This window comes from Xyrauchen texanus, chromosome 10 (assembly GCF_025860055.1).
Source record: "Xyrauchen texanus isolate HMW12.3.18 chromosome 10, RBS_HiC_50CHRs, whole genome shotgun sequence".
Taxonomy (NCBI): Eukaryota; Metazoa; Chordata; class Actinopteri; order Cypriniformes; family Catostomidae; genus Xyrauchen; species Xyrauchen texanus.
This window is the reverse complement of record NC_068285.1, coordinates 24,263,891-24,274,655: the sequence shown is the minus strand read 5'-3', so window position 1 is coordinate 24,274,655 and position 10,765 is coordinate 24,263,891.

Below are 10,765 nucleotides of genomic sequence, written 5' to 3'. Positions count from 1 at the left end.
ATACAGTAACGGTTACATTCTGAATCCCTTACAGACCAAATCCCATAGGCCATGTCTAGACCTCACACAACACTGTGGAATTTACTTTAACCTTTTACTTTTACTTAATCGTTGTCCTATCAAATTCATTGGGTTGAAGTCATTTTTATTGATTTAGCTAATTGTCTCCACTCTACATAATAACTGCCTCAATGGTGGTCATGGACAACATTGCACATCACATAACTACCAGGAAGCATGGTGCCTAACACATGAACAACACTAATATAGGGGCTTTTTTTTGTTCTTTTTTAAAAGCTATAATCATATGTTCGGTATTCTTAATGAATTAAACATGAGAGGGCATACCAGCAGCTGTTTTGAACCCAGGGTTCAAGTGATTATGGGGACAGAAGAGAGCCTGCAATTATGGCAGAGTTCTCTTCTCGTTATCTGGTAAGTGTAAAATACTTGTTTAAGTAGCAAATGATTTATTGAAGGGAAGAATATAACACATATCCTGGATTGAGGATGTCCAACGTAACAATTTAAGAATCAATATTTAAAAACATATTCAACTACTTATCTGAAAATTGGGGGGCTTGTGTTCCCCCAATGTCTATGGTGGTTACATTCATGATTATAGGGAACCTGGGTTTGGGGGTAATATTAATAAAAAATCCATTGCTCTTTCCTTTATTACATCATTTAAAACTAAAATAATCTTGCTTTTGGCACCCCTCTGTGGACATTCCACTCAGAAACTGGAGCTCACGAATGCCCATAATTTAAAAACAGTTCCCTCTTTGAACACTGGGGGCAGTAGTTCGAATTCTGATAAGCACAGACTGAATTTTGCTCCTGAACTGTCGACCTACTGTTGCAGAATTCACAGTGAGATTTGAACATATAGAAAGGCCCAGATGTTAATTTATGGACAAGGAAATAAAAGCAGACAAATTTAGAAACTGAAATTTAAAAAAAATTGTAATTATTCCATGTTAAACAAACATTGTTTTATCTCAAGATTGTTCTAGATAGCACGGTATCCTAAAGACAACTTTTGCATTAAACCTCTCAGAGCTTAATGTCCAAGCGTTTACATTTTCCACTGTGGCTCATCGTTTAAATATGCAAACCCCAGCATCTCTCTAAAAGCTCTCTGTTGTCATGTTATTTTTATAAGTGGCCATGTGCACAGTGCACTGGTCCGAAAGAAATGACATATTAGATTTGGGCCTTTGCTCTCCCAGAGCCTTATGTGTGTTTTTTATTGTGTGGTATTAGTAAAACTGCATGTATTTTTAGCTCTGATTCTAGAATCCACACAAAGTTCACACTAGGGAAAATCCTTTCTCAAAAGAAGGAAGTAAAATGCTATTGTTGAAAGGTGAAGACACAGAGTTGTAACTGGGAAGTGTATAAGTCACATAATATATAAGTCAGCTGTTCTAATAACACTGGTTCATGCATGTCCTTGAGAATGTCTTCATGTGGCATGCCATCATAACTGACATCATAATTAGTCATATCTTTTAAATCTAATATTTAAATATTTGTTTTGGGGACACATATTTATGTCCTCATGCAAATGGTCTTGACCTTTCTGTTGTAACGTTCATGTTTCCCTTTATTCACATGTACTCACAAAAGACTATATTCTTAGAGACAGAAGATTTTAGATGTCAAAACTATGCACTTAAAATGGACCGTTCACAGAATTGAATATTCTGTCATTATTTACCCTCTTGTTGTTCAATATGACTTTTGTTCTTATGTACTTTCATTGCATCTTTTTCACATGCAATGAAAGTGAATGGTGACTGAGTCTAACATTTTGCCTAAAATCTCCTTTTGTGTTTCATGAAGATATTAGGTCCTAGGTGATGCAGGCAGAGATCAGTGAGGTGGATCACAGTTCAACCGGCCAGTAATTTCATAACTTAGGTCTATCCTAAGTTATGGTTCAGGCAATGGCACATGATCCCATGTATCCCATGTCTTATGGTTGGAGTTGGCATCTGTTCATCCTCTGAAGTCCATCGTAATAGACTGAAATGATGTTTAGTTGTCAGCACTCAGAGACACTTAGCAGTGGAGTCCAAAAGAAAGCAGGAACGGAGCTGGATCCAGCCGGTTCTTGAAATCTTGATTAGATTTCATCAAGTTCTTCTGGGCTTTGGGGTTTATTGAGTGTATGAGATAGATCTGGAAGATTATTAGTATAGCTATCTTTAATGGTTGAAAGAATAGTTCTACCTGAACGATAGCGTGTTGTAGATTGAGTAACATTAGCTGATTGCAGCATACAAGAGACGAGGTAATGATCCAAGATGTCATCGCTCTGCTGCAGAAGTTCTATATTATCAACATCAACTCCATATGACAGAATTAAATCTAGCGTATGAATATGGCAATGAGTTGGTCCTGTCACATTTTGTCTGACTCCAAGAGAGTTGAGAATATCGATAAATGCTAATCCCAATGTATCATTTTCATTATCTATGTGAATGTTGAAGTCACCAACAATTAAAGCTCTATCTACAGTAACTACAAGATCTGATCATTTTTTTTTTGCCAATTCACCAAGTAAATCAGAATAAGGCCCTGGTGATCTATAAACTGTAGCAAGGGCAAAAGACAACAGATTTTTTTTTTTATTCTAATTTATATCTGACGGTGTCACATTAAACATTATTAGTTCAAAAGACACATTTATATCCTGTCCTCTGAGTAACACCTGAAACTTCACTGTAAATTGTAGCAACACCTCCTCCTCGACCCTTCAGACGAGGCTCATGTTAATAGCAATAACCTGGGGGGGGTAAACTAATATATTCGTCTGGTTTAAGTCATATTTTGTTGAAACATATTGCATCCAAACTATTATCTGTAATAATTTAATTTAAATAAATGTATAAATGTAATAAATGTGTGCTTTGGTAGAAAGAGATCTAATGTTTAATAGCCCTACTTCATATGATGTATATCTTTAATTTTTATTATTTTATAATTTTTTCAAGTTTGAAATTAATCAGATTTTTTCTAAATGATTTAGTGAGAGTTTTGTGTTTGGTAATTCAGGGAACAGACACAGACTCTATGAGATATCTAGGTAATACAGTCTCTATGTGTTGTAGTTTATGTGACCTGTGTGACGTCTCAAGGCAGATAGCAGACGTTCAAATTAACCAGTTTGTCTGCCTTCTGTGGGGGCACTTCAGCCGGAACCAAAGTGTGTGTGTTGCTCGTTGTACTCCCTGTATCCTAAACAGTATCTACCGGCTTCTCTTCCTCACTGACCTCAAGTAGCGTTCGGATACATTTCTCTTACTCATTTTCTCTTACATTTCTCCTTCTCCGTCAGCCTGCTTATTCCTTACATTTATCACATGTGAATCCCTCACTGCTGATGGAAGAAGATATCATAAACATGTGACATGCAAAGCAAGAAGAAATAACATGAGAAGATGCCTCGACTTACCGCAATTGTTTGTTGTGTTTTTGTTGTTGTTGGTTGTTCCTAAATGATGAGGATTTGAGATCGATGTGAGATAAAAAATAGAAAGTGAGTAAATGATGAAAGTTTTTTTATTCAGTGAACAATCCAGTTAAAAAGGTGTAATTATAGTTTTCTTTTTAAAAAAGTTTTACTCAAAGAAATCAATGGCAATTTTGAAATTGAGATAAATACGTATTACTAGTCACTTAATCTCAGTAACCACCCTGTTATTGGACTCTTACACTTGTGGATTAAATTGATCATGGCTGTGCGTAGTGATTTTCTACAGGGGCATTGGTAACTGAAAAGTATAGCGTTGAAATTATGTACATCCACACACATAGTTGTCAGTGTAAGTCCAAGATGAACAAAAAAGAATTACTGAGCGTTGGTTGTCGTTTGCCAATGCTAATATATCACCATCAGATTCTGTCACTCTACTATTGACTACCTTAAAATGATATCACAAGGCAAAAGTAACCTGCTCAAGTTAGGTTTGTCCTCTTGAATTTTCATCTGGGTAGCAAATTGAACCGACCTGAAGGATCTCAATTTCATCAGGGCCATATTAATGGAGTGAATTGGTTTGATTGATTAATGGTGCATGTGGCATACCCATTAAATAAATGGTACAGACAACCCATATGCATCCCACGTTGTGCTGCACTGTGGCTGATCTATTTATGAATATAGGTCACATTCAACAGCCATTCTTTCTAAGCCTTGTCCTATGAAGAAATGTATGGGTGAGCAAGGCAATACCATTTTGCTCCAGGCCTCAAACCCTGTTATGCCGTCTCTGGGATGTCTCTATTAATCTATTTAAATCAGTGGAAGCGCACTAAAACCAGATGCTGCAAGGCTAATGAGTCACAATGCAACACCCCACCCCCATCTTTCCCCACAGGTATACACTCACTCACTGGCCCAGATGAACCGTTGCTTCCATGTGAATCAGGTGTAGTGGATCATCCACTCTATTGCTTGCCCACCTGAGTTCCCGGAGTTCATACAGAATCACCTTTTATTTGTGAAAGCTGCCACAAGTCTGTTAACATGAGCCCAATCCAAAATAAATGTAGTGCAAATGATAGAAACAGCTGCTGGGACAGTCCTACATATCACATCAGATCCTACATAATCACATTTGAATACAAAACTCCTTTATATTCGATAATACAATGAAATGTTGTGCTGAACATTCAGGGCCCCAGAGCTTGTTAAGGATGGTGAGAAGAGAGAAACAAAAGGAAGTGGGATATAAATCATTTATTCTAGTCAGGCAGCAGAATCAGTTCATCACACTGATTAGTAGAAATTGGTGTTTTCAATATTCCAAATTGTTTTAAAGGGATAGTTAACCAATAAATAAAAATTCTGTTGTCATTTACTCACCCTCTTGTTATTCTGAACCAGTAATACTTTCTTTCTTCAGTGAAACACAAAAGGAGATGTGTTTGGAAGAATGCTAGCCTCAGACCCCATTTATATCTGGAATTAAAATGCATTTCAGCCGATATGATCACCTATGGTCAGCGCAAAATACAGGTGTACACAGGGTCTAAAACGTTTTGTGATCGGATCACAAAAACCACAAATGAAGCTAGTCAAAAACGCATGTGACCTCATCGCATTTGAGGTGTAAACGCTAATCCATCCTGAATGCATCCCGGAAAGCAGCAAAGCACTACTCCTCAATCAGCTATGTCTCACTAAAATAAGAGTTTAAACTTTTCCGGTAATGAACGGAAATTCAAATCCGTCAATGTCAAAACAGTCAAAACATTCACTACTTAGACTTTGGTTAGTCCAAGACACGTTTTGTGATAAATAATTACTTATATATAATTAATAATTATGTTTTACCAAGTATGCCTACATTTTTTAAACTTTTTAGACATAACATTTAAAATAAGAATAATACTTATGACTTACATTTTAGTTGTACATATTATAAAATAAATTTACATATTTAACAATTACATATTAAAATTAAGTTAACTTTACAAATATTTCTTAAACTCGATTTTAAACTGTTCAATATTCTGAGCATCTCCACATCTCATCTCAACATTTCTATAAACATGTTTCATGGAGAGTGATGTGCTTGCTGTCTTAATTCAATGATATCACATTTTTACTCATGCACAGACCTCAACACCTGGTACATAAAATCTGACAAAATTAACAATCAAATTCATAATTTTATTAGAGAAACAAACTCAAATTATGTTACAAAACAAGTTACCTACAATGACAACAAAATCAACAACAAAAATGTACATAAAATCATGCCAACAACCAAACAATGCAAACATATTATTCATGCCCAAGTGCATGATGGGTAGAGGTTGAATGAACCAGAAACATACAAACTTAAATAAATGCATTAATCCAACTCTCTGCTGTGCTTGTGGGTTCAAATTAAAAACAATCTTAGTGTGTTGTAACAAAAAAGCTGCATTCAGACATTGCTTGCAATGAAAAACTACAATAATCAAGTAAATCTTTAATTGTTTTTTCAGTATTATATACCTGATCTAAGATATTTTTTTTCACCATAATGTTACTGGAAATACCTCATTTTTTATGCATGTGATAATACTATAAAATGTTTCATGATATACTGAAAAATCAAATGTATTATTATATAAAAAAAATAAAAACCTCTGTCATGAATTTCATTCCATTTTAATTCTACTTCTTAATTTAACATTCAAATTGCAATCCTACATTCTTTTTGCTACCGCTTCTCTATCGCGCCATCATCAATCTCTGGTTCAAATAAATTGCATAATATGAAATCAACTGCTCACCCATTTCTTAGATCCACTGATATGCAGTAGTGATTTTGCTTAGTTTTGTTAAGCTAGCCTTTGCATGAAGGGAATGACTTGCATAAGAAGCGACATCAACATAGATCAATATATCAACTTGAGATCAAAAGACCACTGTTATTTGTATATTTATGTGCTCCAGTTTTGTTGATTCAGCATTTATTTTTATTTAGCAAATACATAGTGGGGCTCACTAGTGAAAATTCATGCCACAGTAAATAATTTTATACTCTGTTGCGAGCTGATTTTAGAGTTCACCCACCTCAGAAATCCCAATTTAACCCATGGCCCCAAGATATAAACAATATGTGTGTAAACATGATTTTAGTGTAATAAAGTCGATTACTCACCTTTTCTGTGTAAAGTTATAGCCAGTTTTACAACTATAATGCCATGATGATATAATGTCAGCAAACCCTAAAACAACTGTAAAAAGTATGATTTAAACAACTAAATTTTAAGAGATGTAACAGAAGAATTAATACAATTATAAGCTTCACATTTCTGTGTTTAAATCCTCCACAAATTGGCCCCATGCCTCACTGTAACCACGATTTTTGCTTTTACTTTAAAGCAGGGATGAGCCAAAATAAATGTTTGTGTTTGTCAACATTATGTCACAAATGCTGTTGAGCTTCACTTATATGAACCCGGAATATTCCTTTAATAACAGGTGTAAAGGTGTCTTAGTCACCAATCACAATCATCACATGGACAAAAATGATCAACTTTCTTCAAAATTTCTCCTTTTGTGTTCCACTGAATAATAAAAGTCATACAGGTTTGGAACAACAAGAGTGTGAGTAAATGATGACCAAATTTAATTTTGGGGTAATCTAACTGTGTAAGTAGTACATTTATTTGTAAAATTAATGAAACAGTTAATCATATTGTGGTTCATATTTGTACTGTTTCATGTAATGCAATTAATTTTGTCCATGACAACATAAAATTGCATCTTGCTTGCAACAAAATAAAGAATTGTACATGTGTTTTACATGTGTCATTATTACAGTTTATTTTGAGCTGCATAGCTGGGGGGTATTTTAAACCTTATTGCTCTGTTCATTATGCCAGAGGCACTGTACAACTACAAACAACTTCTCTAAGAACAAACCACATTTTGCATCTGCCAAAGATCCTGAACTGAATTCATTGTGACCTGGAACTGGGCCAAGAGGATGACTCAGTTTTGTATCATATACTTAAGTGTGTCAGTGAATGTATTACCTGATTCAGCTATCACCACTTACTGCTCTAGTTTGTATGAGTACACAACATATACGAACATGAATAGTGTTCACAGGTTACTCAGACTGAAAGTATCTGAATGCTTTAAGTGCATCACTGAACAGATTATGTACTTTTTTATATATATAAATGGATGTACAGGATGAATGCATGCAAAATTATGTATGCATTTAGAACAACCCTCATGAAAATTTACCATGGATTTAGTATTGTAATACTAACTGTAACTGTGGTATTTTGCTGAAATTTGCTGATGTTTTTGATTCATACTAAATAATCTGTTAGGTGAGTGACTGAAACTGATAGTTGTTACAGATTCTTAATGTGTTTGTGCTACAATTGTCCCCATAGCAAATACCACAAGTATGTTTAATTGAATCAGTAGTTACAGTATTGATCTTGCAATGAATTCCCCATGGCAGTGGTCTTGCTACAAAATCCACAATTACAATATGGTTACCATTCAAGAAACATGAGTAAAGTAAACCTTGCCAGATTCAGAGTTTGTGATTTGGCACATGACCAGTATAATCCTTTGCCACCATTATTATACAGTAATCATTTTACACTGTATCAGTAAAAGTCATCATGTTAAATGGCATGTGTGAGGGTCAGGTGGTTTGGCGATGTGGTTAGTGACTGTAAGTCAAGTTTTTGTCAAGGAAAAGATGAGACCTCACTTGGTCTTAAACCAGATTTAATTAGCCATACTTTAAGCGTGAATGTGAATAAGCTTTGCATCTTAAGCCTTGCAGTGGCATACTGTGGCCTAGATTACAGACATAACTAATTTAGTGGTCTATGATTTATGCTCATTTTTCCATGTAATATGACTAAAAGTTTGTGCTTTTAGAAGTGTCATAATCTAATGGGTACTTGTATTTTCTAATAAAAAATGTAATTATGCAGACTGATTACTGTTATAAACATAGATTGTGAAATTAGATTCAGGTCTTTTAGAACATTAACAAATGACACAAAAATGTACCTTCACTGACTACATGGACAGTTGTTGACCGGTCAACCAACCACCAGATTTGAGCTCGGATCAGTAACTCATGATCATGCCTGTAATTATGAACTCATAATTACCAATTAAAGGGGGAGCCAGCAGAAGTTAATAAGTAGCTGTTTCAAATCACAATGTTCCCATTCATAGCTTTTCTTCATGGAATTCAGTACAGTAATTATTCAAAACAACAAAAGGGCTCAGAAAATGAGGGGGGTCAACCTGCCTTATGAAAAATGTATGTGAAATAGAATGATGCAATTCATGAGAAATAGTTATTGGTTAGGTCCACTGAGTTGAGTCCTTATTTTTGAGGTATATGACTACATATGTGTTATTGTTAAAACAAAATGTTTTTTTAATATCTTTTGAATTCTGGTTTACTAATTTGATTCGACAAGCAGTGTTCCTTGAGCGATATTTCATATAACACACTGCCTGCACAAGATGCATCTGTTAACGCGATGCACTGCAAGGGCTTGTGTCTGTCTATATTGGATGTGTTGAAGTGAACATTTTAAAATGGCATGCGGATAACATGGACCAATTAGCTGTAAGCTTGAGTAGACTTCAGCAATGATAAACTGGGTGAATTACATGTACTCTACTTTATTCCCAACAGAAATCCACTTGTATGAACGTTAACTTAATTATATATATTCAAAAATTTAAAAATATTCAAACATTTACTTAATAGCTGGTAAGTAAAATTATTTTATTTCATACAGAAATAATTATAGGGGCATTCAGTAGTTAGCTAACGTTAGAATGGCTCTTCTTCGTGTACTTTAAGTACCGATATGACAGTGGTGGTTCGAATTTCACCATTTTTCGACGTGGATCAACGTGATAGTCTCCGCTGCCCCCGCCAGCTCTGGAATCTCATTTACATTTGGAAAATGTCAGAGTTTGAGGTAATTTCTAAAGTTATTTATTACTACTATATTAATACTTTTAATTGCTTTGTCTAAAAACAAATGTCAGAATTTAAGCGAACAGTCTTTTACAGATTATTATTATCCCCAATATCAATAATCTTTGGAGACGGTCTATGCTTGTCTATTTCTAAAGACAGTTATAACCTTTATTAGAGAACTGCTTAGTATAAAAAAAAAAAATCTAGTGATACAGAATGTTATGGTAAAGGAAAGATTAGAATTGTTTTTGATTATCAAATTTAGCATGTCCATGAATACTGTATTTGAAGAACTTGTTTTGTTTCCAAGCAAACCAACGTCATGGTTTACTCAAAATCCACAATAATCGAGGTGCCAGGCTACTAAACAAATGAAGACATATGACGTTTCATAGAGGTGGAGGTAGATGGGCCACCCTTACTATAGCTGTGATAACAAAGAAAAGAAAATTACACGTTGCTTTCCGGTTGTGTTTGTAAAACCACTGAAAACCGTCCATTACTAACATACATTGACTACATGCGTAATTTTAAAAAAGTTTGAGGGAAACTTGTACGAGTTTTCTGTAAATTCCACTGATACTATTTTAGAGAGTGGTCTTAACAATTAATATGTTTTTACCTGTCCAACAAAAAGGAAGATACATCGACATCAGTAATCAGGTTTTTCTCCATCATCAAATCTTTCCACCTTGTGTATGCCTTACAGAAGTTTACTTTGTCTTTTCCAGTCTTTCTGTCTTCTTGCCTCGTATATTCTTCTGCAGTACAGCTACTGAACCTCCAGTTGTCTCTGCTTCTAAAGCGCGATGATAAGTATGTTCCATTGTGTTCTTTCAGCTCTTTGCATCACCAAACAACACTGCGCTAAGCATTGACACGCATATCTACATAGGCGGCAGCCAATGAGCACACAGATTTTCTAATTAACATTTGGTGAAACACAGCGGACCATGTTATTTCAACATGGCGAAACACATTGAAGGGGTGACCCGCACAATGTTTAATAAAAACACTTTTTATACGAGTACAGTCTTCGTCTCCTGTGTGTACACCATTCAGATCACTCTTCACAAAAACACAGTTCATTTGTTAATGTGTAAAACTTTTTAAATTAGCCCCAAATGACAGAATGCACCTTTAAGTGGCTGATGTAGCTCTGCAGCACATCAGCGATAGAACGGGGCATCTTTTGAGGTAATGCTTGGGTACAGTGTAAACAGAGGAGCAAAAATAAACAAACTAGCTAGCCATATTGTGTTTGAAATGTC